Here is a 10,020-nt window from a genome sequence, read left to right on the forward strand (position 1 = left end):
GCGGCTTTCCTCTTTAGGATCGGAAGGTGACTAGCGCCGTCTCTCGGTGTGGGATATTTTACTACCGGCCGAACTTCCTGCGGTGTGTGCACGCTCTGCGGTCGCGGCGGCGTGGGTCGTCTGTTGAATTTAAAAAAAACAGCGGACACTTTATTGGTGACTCATTTAAGGGGCGCGTTTACGTAGGATGAGCTTTATGTCTACGTTGTGTTATATAAACCGCACGCATGTAGCTCGATCAGCGAGTATCGAAATTTGTACGGGCGGTTTCGAAAGATGTTTTAATAAGTGTGGTTAGTCGTAATCGCACTTCAAAGTAGTACGGAGCAACTAATATTAAGGAACTATGTCGACACGACAAGCACGTTTAGCAGGCACAGCAATGTATTGTCATGTACTTCACAGCAAAGTATTTGCTACTATGATTATCGCTAAACACGCCCGAGAAGGCACTTTGAGTAAACGACCCTATTTTCGCGAGCTCGGTATGTCGAGAATTTTTCAAAGTGCTGGTTTCGGGAATGTCCGGCTGGCGCAAAATTCTGATATCAGGAGTGGGGTTCTGTGTATTAGATATAAGACGATTTAATCGTGTGATCCCTTTCTCGCTATTTTCAAAATGCGAGTAGGTGGTGCTTTGCAGCAGCCCAAGGCAACAGAAAAAAAAATGTTCAGAAAGTTGGGAATAATTTTTATTACTTCGTGGGTAGTCTACATTTTTCCTTATAGACCATGCTGGCCTTGAACAAAGTTGGTTTGGATTTCTTTTGGTATTTCTGCAATGATAATTGAAGGTGCGAACTCAGATTCCACTTATAAATGTAATTCGACAAATTATTTGTTGAAACAATATTTATTGCACATTGAACAAATGAGTACAGCTTTGCCTTCAACAAACACATATCTCTGTTTACACAGACAATAACGCCTTGAACAAATATATACATCTCAGCATTCAACAGACACGGATCATATCTATGTTTTACACACACATTTTGAATAAGCTCAGCATGAGAAACGCGACGCCAAAGTTGTTTACTTACGTGATTTGATCTGGAGGGAACCGAAAAAATGACAGGTTTTTGCCCTGCAAGGGCCGGTTCTTGCTGCGGAGAACGGAGAACACTGTCCCTCCTGCCATTTTCACGGATTCTTTACAGCGGCGAACGCGTCATACTAGGTGCACTACAAAAGGACACTGTAGCGTGCCATCCGTCGAGAAGGACGCTGGCATCAACATGCGGTGACAGGTCGTGCAATGGTGGCCGCTGATAGTCGTCGCGCCCGGCCTAGCCAACACGCCTAGCCCGGCGCCCGCGTGTTCGCCCGCCCGCGTTTGGCATCGTCGGTGACGCATATCGGTCACGTGTTCTGGCGGGAGGAGAAAATGTGAGAGGAGGGGAGAGAAAATAGGGAGAGGGACACACCCAAATCATCCCGCGCCACCAGGGGAGGAATCGGCGCGGCCATCGCTCCGTCTAATGCAAATGAGCGGAGTGTCCTGTATTCCCCCTAGTAAAGTATTTGTTAGTAGCTTCGATGTAAAGAGTGCTCCAAGGACGCTTAGGAATTCCGCAAAGCAATAATATTGCTTAATTTGGGCCCGGTCGTGGGAACGTTGAAAGTGTCTTCCGAGGGTGTTTGAAATGACGCTGTTTATACATAGCTTTGTTGGGGTTTCTTCGCCACTTTGTGTAGTGCTCAGAATAAAAATTATTTTGTTTTCAAACTATCATGCCGCCATTTTTAATCAACAGTAACAAGTAACGGGTAACGTAATTGGATACCAGAAACCGTAAAATAACAATGATATTACTTTACTCGTTACTCAATTGGGATTCTAACGAGTATGTTAGTACGTTACTAAAAAAAAACCAACGCGTTACCAGTAGCGGCGTTACTTGTAACGCGTTAGTTCCAACACTGCGCCATAGTAATCTCCTTTCATCGATTCATTCAAAAAGTAGATACGCTGTTTTAACGTATTCACAGAGTTCATAATTATGTGTTAACTTGCCATTTCTTTTCGGTTTTATTTTTAGCTTTCCAGCTTTCTGTAATGTGCAACCATTTCGCTATTAGGCTGCAAGCACGAGGTTTTCTTTGAATGATGCATCTCGGCTGTACGGACTCTCGATCAGCGCAGGAGCAGCTGCCGAAGATAGGGCTTTACGAGCTCGGGATTCTCGCCTTGAAAGAATATCAGCATTTAAAAACAAGTATTGGTTCAGAGTGTTGTAATCAAAAACGTCAGGAAAGCAAGAACTGTCAAATTAGCTGTATGTTTTAGATACATGTTGAGCTTGGCTATTTTCTGAGTGAATTTAGCAACAGAAACAACAGCGTACTCACTCTATTGTTCTATTAAAAATGCCCGCGCGTTGGCGGGGTGGTGTAATTTTACTCCTTGTTATCACGTTATGCCAGGGCTCAAAATAGCCATATGAACAAAGCAACTTTAAAGATGTCAGCGGAAAAACCTGCGAGTTTAGAAAAAGCATTGAGCACGCAGTCTCTTCTCTTCAGAATCTTCTGAACACACCCCCCCCCCCCCCCCCCCCCCCCGCCCCCCGCCTCCGATCCCTCCATCTCACGTTGTTGGCCCTCGACCTTTCCGGCGTAGGCCGTCTGTCCCCCACACTCAAATGTGTTTGAGACCACTGGCCTAAGCGATATAAAACACCATTGAGCCGGCTAAAAAAATATGGGATGGTTGTGAGTCTATAGCTCGAGACAGTTACATCCCTCTATAGCCGGCTAATGCAGATTAAAAGGCAGTCATGGGTAAGTTACTTTTAAAAAGGAATTCGTTACAGTTACAGTTACTTTCAGAAAAAAGTAGCGAAGTTACAGTTACAGTTACCGCAACAAAAGAGTAACTCGTTAAAGTTACAGCTACTTTCAAAAAGTAACGACGTTACTTTTCAGTTACTTTTCTATTACACAAAACTTAAGGAAAAACTAGTGTTTGAAAGAAAAAATATAGACACGAATCAGTCGGGCTTCCACCATTGCGTAAAATTCAAACTTAATAATTTAGCTGTAAACTTAGTCAATAATATGAAAAGAATAATGACCAAAATTCAACTGGATGTGTTTTCTCAGATTTGAACACGAAGACGTGTTGTCGGAGTACTCCTTGTTGCAAAGTTTGCATACTGCGGTCAAATGTTAGCAACCAACATCACCACAGAAAAATACTCTCTGCACGCCGGCCATGCTAGTTCTTTGGTCTCATTAACATCCCTATCCTTGGTAGCACTAGCACACTGCTGGATCGTTGACGGTTGCGCTGGGTTTATTCACTCCTTTGATATATTTCAGTTCGTACCCGGCAAACCAAAAACAAGCCCAGCGCAAACAGAAGTAAATTTTGCCTCCACCGTTGAAACCACGCCGGAATACTGGCGCAAATCAAAATAAGAAACATTCGCAGTGCGGAGTGGTGGCGCTAATCAAAATACGAAACATTCGAAGTTCCTTCCGCGTGTATTGTTGTTTCACGTTTGATTCACCCGATTAAAAAGCGTGCGCACAAAAAATAAAAAAGCGCAACAGAGATAGCGCTTCAATATACTAAGATGTAAGTGTTCAGTCACAAAGTATAAGCAAGTGCGTAAAGATAACTACATTGTTCCTTTTTCTTTTCCATCAAATCTACACGTGGCTATATTCGGATAGTGACTCGCGAGAAAGAACGTATTCTCAAGTTTGTGCAAGGCCAATTGACACTCGAAATGTCGGTACAGGCAATTTGGAAAGTGCAAGGAATAGCTAGATTATACTCGTTCAATGATATATTATTCTCAAAGAACTGAAAGTAACGACAAAGTGATGTCGTTACTTTCATCGTTACCTCAGAAAAAGTAATAGAACTACAGTTACAAGTTACAGTCTTCAAAAGTAACTCGTTACAGTTACAAGTTACCGAAAAAGTAACGAAGTTACAGTAAGGCGTTACTAGTAACGCGTTGCTACCCAAGACTGTAAAGGGTGGGAGGCCTATGGCAATTTGGTGGCATAAAGCATTATTAAGTCGTCTAAAGGAAATTCCATGGTTTAGTATTAACTAACTTAAGAAAGCATATATTCAGTAACGGAAAGCCATTGGTTCTGACGGTCCAATATTTTAGAGGTTATACTGGCGTATATGAAATATTGGAAATTCATTGGCTCAAACAGTTCAATATTGGAAAGCTATTGGCTTTGACAGTCCGATTTTGGACAGCTTATGCCAGCTTAGTCCATTATTGGCCAATGTGATTCCAATATTGGGAAACATATGCCTCAGTTGGGCCATTGTTGAGCCAATCTTTGCAACATGAAATCCGGCCCAATACTGTGTGCTACCTGGGGGGTGTTCATTGTTCAGTAACATTAGCATGGAATCAACAAGCACACAGCCTAGTCAACGGCTTACTAAAATCACTAGGTGTTCTTCAGGCGGAACCTATATCTGGCTCCTATAGCAACCACATTCCTGGATTATGAAGCAATATTTCGAACTGAACTAGAATATGCAAGTATGATATGGCATACACATCAATATTACCTAACTTCTAAATGAGCGTATATTCAAAAGAAGGCTCCATGGTTCAAATTAAACGATTTCTCGCATGGAGGCGGTGTCTCCGCTTTAAAATTGATTCTTGGTCTTTCCTTATTATCCAACAGGTGCGCAGACAACCGAATGTGTTTCTTCCATGCTGTGTACTAGAGTTAGCTCATACTTCAAAAGCGTATTATTGCCATTCTGCCCATTATATTTCTCCTCGAAGGGAGAATTCATACAAACTTCAGCGATTCCGCTCTAACAATAATTATTTTCTGTTTTCTCCCCTGATACTGTCGATTACCGCTTGGAATGACATTCCAGACCAAATGATTACTAACTGAAATCGTGGGTAAAGAAATGCGAGAGCCTCTGTATCCCCAGTAGAGCGTGTATATAACTTCATATGTTTTATTTTCCTCATTATTTTATTTTTCTTTTAAGTTAGTAATAAGTTCTGTGTAACGTGTTAGCCAGATTCCGCATCTTGTTCTTTGGTAATTTGATATAGTGTGATCATGTTGGTACGAATGTATTCTTCAAAATAACCTGCTCCTGTAATGCGCCCTTAAAGAAGGCCTTTGAGACCCCTTGAAATGAAATACAAGCATTACATGGTCGGGTATTAAGAACGCACTGGCGCCCCCTAGCCGAGAGCAACAGGTTTATTCAGAGGGCTAGAATATACATTAGTGAAAGTCAGTACCTGTTTGGAGGGGAGGGGGGGGAAAGTGGATACAGCGGATTTGAAGGTTCAATAAATACATTCAGTGGGCCGTTATTTAGAGCTAAGCTTTGCTAGCGGGAGCTCGTGCCGTCACTTTGAAGCATGGATAGAGCACGCCTCCGCTTGGTATGCTCTGCGCAGCCTACGACCTACTAAAACTATTTTTAAAAGCACTAAAAATGGACAGACAAGTGGAAAAATGACGAACCCCATAAAGCGAACATTCCACTGAAGTTTGCCAGCAAAATAAACACACATACCACGAGATCTAAAAGTTGTGTGACTTGAGAAACGGGAATTATGTAATGCTGTTCGTTCCCCTTGAAACGATTCGAAATATGCTCCCTCAGAAGGTTTTGGAAGTAGCGCTGCCACATATGCCTTCATGACACTCCAATATAAAGAACGTCTTCGAGGCTCTCTCGTCTTTTAGTCATTGATCCGAATCAAATAATGAAGATGTCAAACTTTGGGACATAATTGTAATGCACTTCCAGATTGCCCGAGGGCGACAATTCACTGAAAAAGATTTTTACCCGAGTCTTTAAATTAATACAGCGGCCCTATCAAACTATTCATACACTAGCAAAAAAAAAAACTCTTGCACACCCTTTTTTGACCGGCCTCTGTATCAGATAATGATGCCAGCAACCCTGCACGCGCAGACCTAAAGTCCGTGCGCTAGAAAATAAAGAATCTATTGCTCCTGGCACCAAGCGTGAATACCTTATTTGTATAGCCACTGCCATAGCCTCCTCCCCAATTTCGCACGCTACCACGTCTCAGCCATCCACATAATCGATTACAAATTTGAGGCGCTTTAAAGACCGACGACCAGTTCGCGCTTTCCACTTTTCGCCCGTTTCCTCCTCTCCCTCCTACCCTTTCCACCCACGCCCGCCCCTCTTGGTCTCTTCTTTCCATCCTTCGCTTCCCTCGCCCTAAGGCGTGGAGAGGAGGGTCTTCTGCCATGCAGAATCTCGAGTCTGGTCGTCGGCCTTTAAGGAATCAAGAGGGTGCACAAGGTATCATCTCTAGTATAACCTTGGGATGCACCCAGGCAGCAAGACAAAGAAACGCCTAACTATATTCCGTGTCACTAAAACTGCGCAGTACAGCAAAAGCTACACGGGACAGAGGCCATCCCAACCTGTTCAAGAGAAGGGAAAGGAAGAACGGGGGAATCTCAGCCCTTCTCTCCCGTTCCTCCTTTTCCTCCTTTTGAACAGGTTGGCGTACGATCTCTTCTCTGTAGCTTTGGCTGTACTCCCCGAGAGCGAACACAAGCGTCGCTGCGGTCGCCGCGCCCTGATTGGGCGAGGTGTACCGTGACGTCCGGGAGAGGACTCCGCTCCGCGATCTCGCATCGGCTCGCTTCCCAGCACCGGTTTCCTGGTTTGGCGTTGTGTGCCGCAAGCCCTTCGAGGAGCTGGATTTCGTTTACCCGGTGTACAAGACGTTGAGTTAGGCCGACATTGACGTGCTTCCGCACATTTTATAAGTTTGCTTGTCCCTTTTACTTTTAAAATTGGGTTAAGAATCCCGAAAGCAATCGGCGGAGGCAATTCCGACGATGAACCTTCCTGTCCGTCCGAACGACACAAGGCAATCTTGCGAGGGGTCCGTGAAGCGGTGGCGCAAGTGTTTCAGACGCTAAAATTCGCTTCCTTGCATGTTCATGATTTAGGACGATATTACATCCCGCTTTCAAGGCATTTGAAGAGGCATTTATACCATGGGCCATTGGGTGGTCGGCAAATTAGTTCGCGACCCCGACTCTGCGCTGCCACTCTGCATGCGCTGGTTCGCAGATGTTTTAAAGGCCCTGTGTCTGGTTACCTTTGAAGTGCTCGTGGAACAGAGTTGTCTACATAAATGTAGTTTCTTCGTGTATTAATTATATTGTTTATACACGTATGCAGGCATATTTCCTAGAAGATGCACAATTATTGGAAATCAGTTTGTATGGTAGCACCAAAAACGGACGAATTGCCCCCAGTTGCCTGTATGATATGTATTGAACTGCCCAAAATATGCACAACAATAGTGCCGTAGTTTGGAATGTTTATACTTTTTTCCTGACATTCTTTATTCCAGTCTTCGGTATTCGGAAAATACACCGTTTAGTCTGAATGAACCTTTTCCACACACCGACGGCACCAGGCGGTGGCTGCACGAACTAAAAATCGAGGAAGTAACCTACCTGCGCTACCAATCGATAATGGGAGCTACGCTACCAGTTGCTTCGCTCTCTGTGCAGCGGCGCCTGCCCAACGCGACTTTAAAGAGGGGCATCCGTCGCGGTCGCGTCCACCCAAACGTCATGTTTTCCTTTCCGTCGACGTTTTTTTTTTTGTGTAACACAATTATATATATGCTGCAGTTACGTGTTCTACTCGCTGATATACCGCCTCCTTCCGAATTTCCTCGATTTTTCGTTCCGACTTCCGCCGCTTGGCTTCGGGCGCTCGCGCGTGCGCAGAACGCTTCTCGGAAAGGGCCATTGTCATTTCCAATTAAAAGAGACACTGCTGCATGTCCCCAAAAGCTTCCTCAGCCTCCAAACTCCCTACAGCTGGACTCTGACAACAGAGGAGAACAGGAGTAAAAGTAAGCATTCGAACGTTTGTCCAGTGGTAGATGCAGCACTAGTAGCAGGAAATGTGGAACCTGTGAAGGGCGACAGTCTGCGTGAGAAAACCTTCTGGTATTTTAGCCTCAGGACAATTCGATTTAAGTAAAATATGAATTTTAGGGCTTAAGGGACTAATAACGAGCTAGACACCTTCGCTTACATTTGTTATACATTAGTTAATGGTTGATATAAACAAGCCCACACATACCACCCGTGTAGTCTATTGAAATACTATCCGAATCCAGCGAAGGTCAAATGCGAGCAATGTATAAAATAAATGTTCCTTTTTTTTTTTTTTTTTTTTTTTTTTACTTTGCCCCCGCACTTGGGCTGTCTTACTTGTGATTCTCTTGTCATGGCTCAAACTGTATTTAGCATGTTGCTCGAGCAGCTTGCAGCTCTTCTGCTTCGGCGATCTTGTTTAAAAACAAATACAAAAAAAAATAGTATACATAACCTGCCAATTCATTGAGAACACTCAGCAGCATTTATTGCGCGGAATGTAAATCTATAATGATGCTCCTGCAATTGTGGCCATACTTCTTTATTTTCATATACCAGCTGTGATACATGCGTTGCCTGACCTGTCAACCATGCTTAAAATGTTGCTTGAAGTTTCGCCTGTAACTACAGGCCATACCTCCACAAAGGCACATATAAAAATTTACACTTCCTACGAAAAACACGCAAAAAAAAAAATAAATAGAAACGAGCGCGCCGACAGCTAGCGTAGTCACAGCCTCCACAGGGCGAGCGGGGCGAGTCGGGGAAAAATTCTCTCCTCGCCGTGACGTCACCCCAGTTCGCCGTAAGGGGGCGCCACGCGAACTTCTCGGGGCTAATAGTCCCAAGATTGGCAGTGCTAGTGCCCAGCTTTCGCCTACTAAGGTTTTGCTCTAAAACGTTAGCTAGGGTCGAGGAACTCTTCTGTTACTTTTGTACGGTTTCCTGGGGCCCGCCACGTTGTTGCTAAATTGTCAAGCATTAGCCAAAAATGCTGCATATCAGACAAACTACCCGGAGTGAAGCATACTTACGGCACTTGTTTGTTAATTTAGGCCCAAATTTGCCAAGAGAAAACCGAATGATGAGAATTGAGTTTAATTCTGGAATTTCATCGGGAACAGAGGCACACATAAGCCAGATGACAACCGAAGAACCAGGCGCTGAAACCTAACTCATGCCCCTGTTTCACAATTTAGGTCCAAAACAGCCAGACTTTGACGAAATGATTCTGAGTTTGGCTATACCTTCGCTTTTTGGAGCTTTCAGGGCTTTAAACTTTAAGATAAAACGTTTTGGCTCAGAAAGCTGTGTTACCTGGGCATGGCCTCTCAATTCCCGTCCTCTTTCCTCCGACGTTTCTTTAACAGCCCGTTCACCCTCCACCCGCAATATGAGACCTTGTTTAATCACTTGAGAATTAAAACTATCTGATAACTCTTTCCGGTAAAATTTACCTACTGATATTTTTATGTGCGCAAAGACAATATCCCTCTCAGCATATTTTGATGGACTCAAATCAAATATTTGCTTTCAGCTAGTCCATAAAACGAACAAAAGATATAAAAACTGAGGTAAAAATTTACAGATGCAGAAACACTAGTAAACCTTCAAATGGGTCTTTCTTAATGAAACTCTGTTCCGGCACACCACTCTCAAAAGTCTTAAACATTTTTTTCTAGAAAACCAACCGTTTACAAACTTTCCTTCGAATGAAACAAAGACAGTTAAATATTCACACACTAAAAGAAACACAAGTAACATACGCGTCTTAGAACAAACTTACTTTGATTCTTCATACCTCACTTCACAAGAATCTAATTACTCACTTCCGATACAAACACGCGTTCGCTGCATCAGTTGCTTTGCATACAAAAGAACCTAGGTAATGGAAACGTAACAATTACAACAGCAACTTAATTCTGGACCTTTACAATTCCGTATGCTCCAATAACCTCTTGAACCCAATCAATTTTAACTACATGTAATATTCAATAAAAGCAACTTTAACATCAAAACATAGTGCATTCCAAGGCTTCTGGTTAGAATTTTTAAAGAATTCAATCACAGCGAATTGTCCTCTATAAAAAAATTATGCATAGG

Source organism: Ixodes scapularis, unplaced genomic scaffold (genome assembly GCF_016920785.2).
Source record: "Ixodes scapularis isolate PalLabHiFi unplaced genomic scaffold, ASM1692078v2 PGA_scaffold4__175_contigs__length_147842914, whole genome shotgun sequence".
Taxonomy (NCBI): Eukaryota; Metazoa; Arthropoda; class Arachnida; order Ixodida; family Ixodidae; genus Ixodes; species Ixodes scapularis.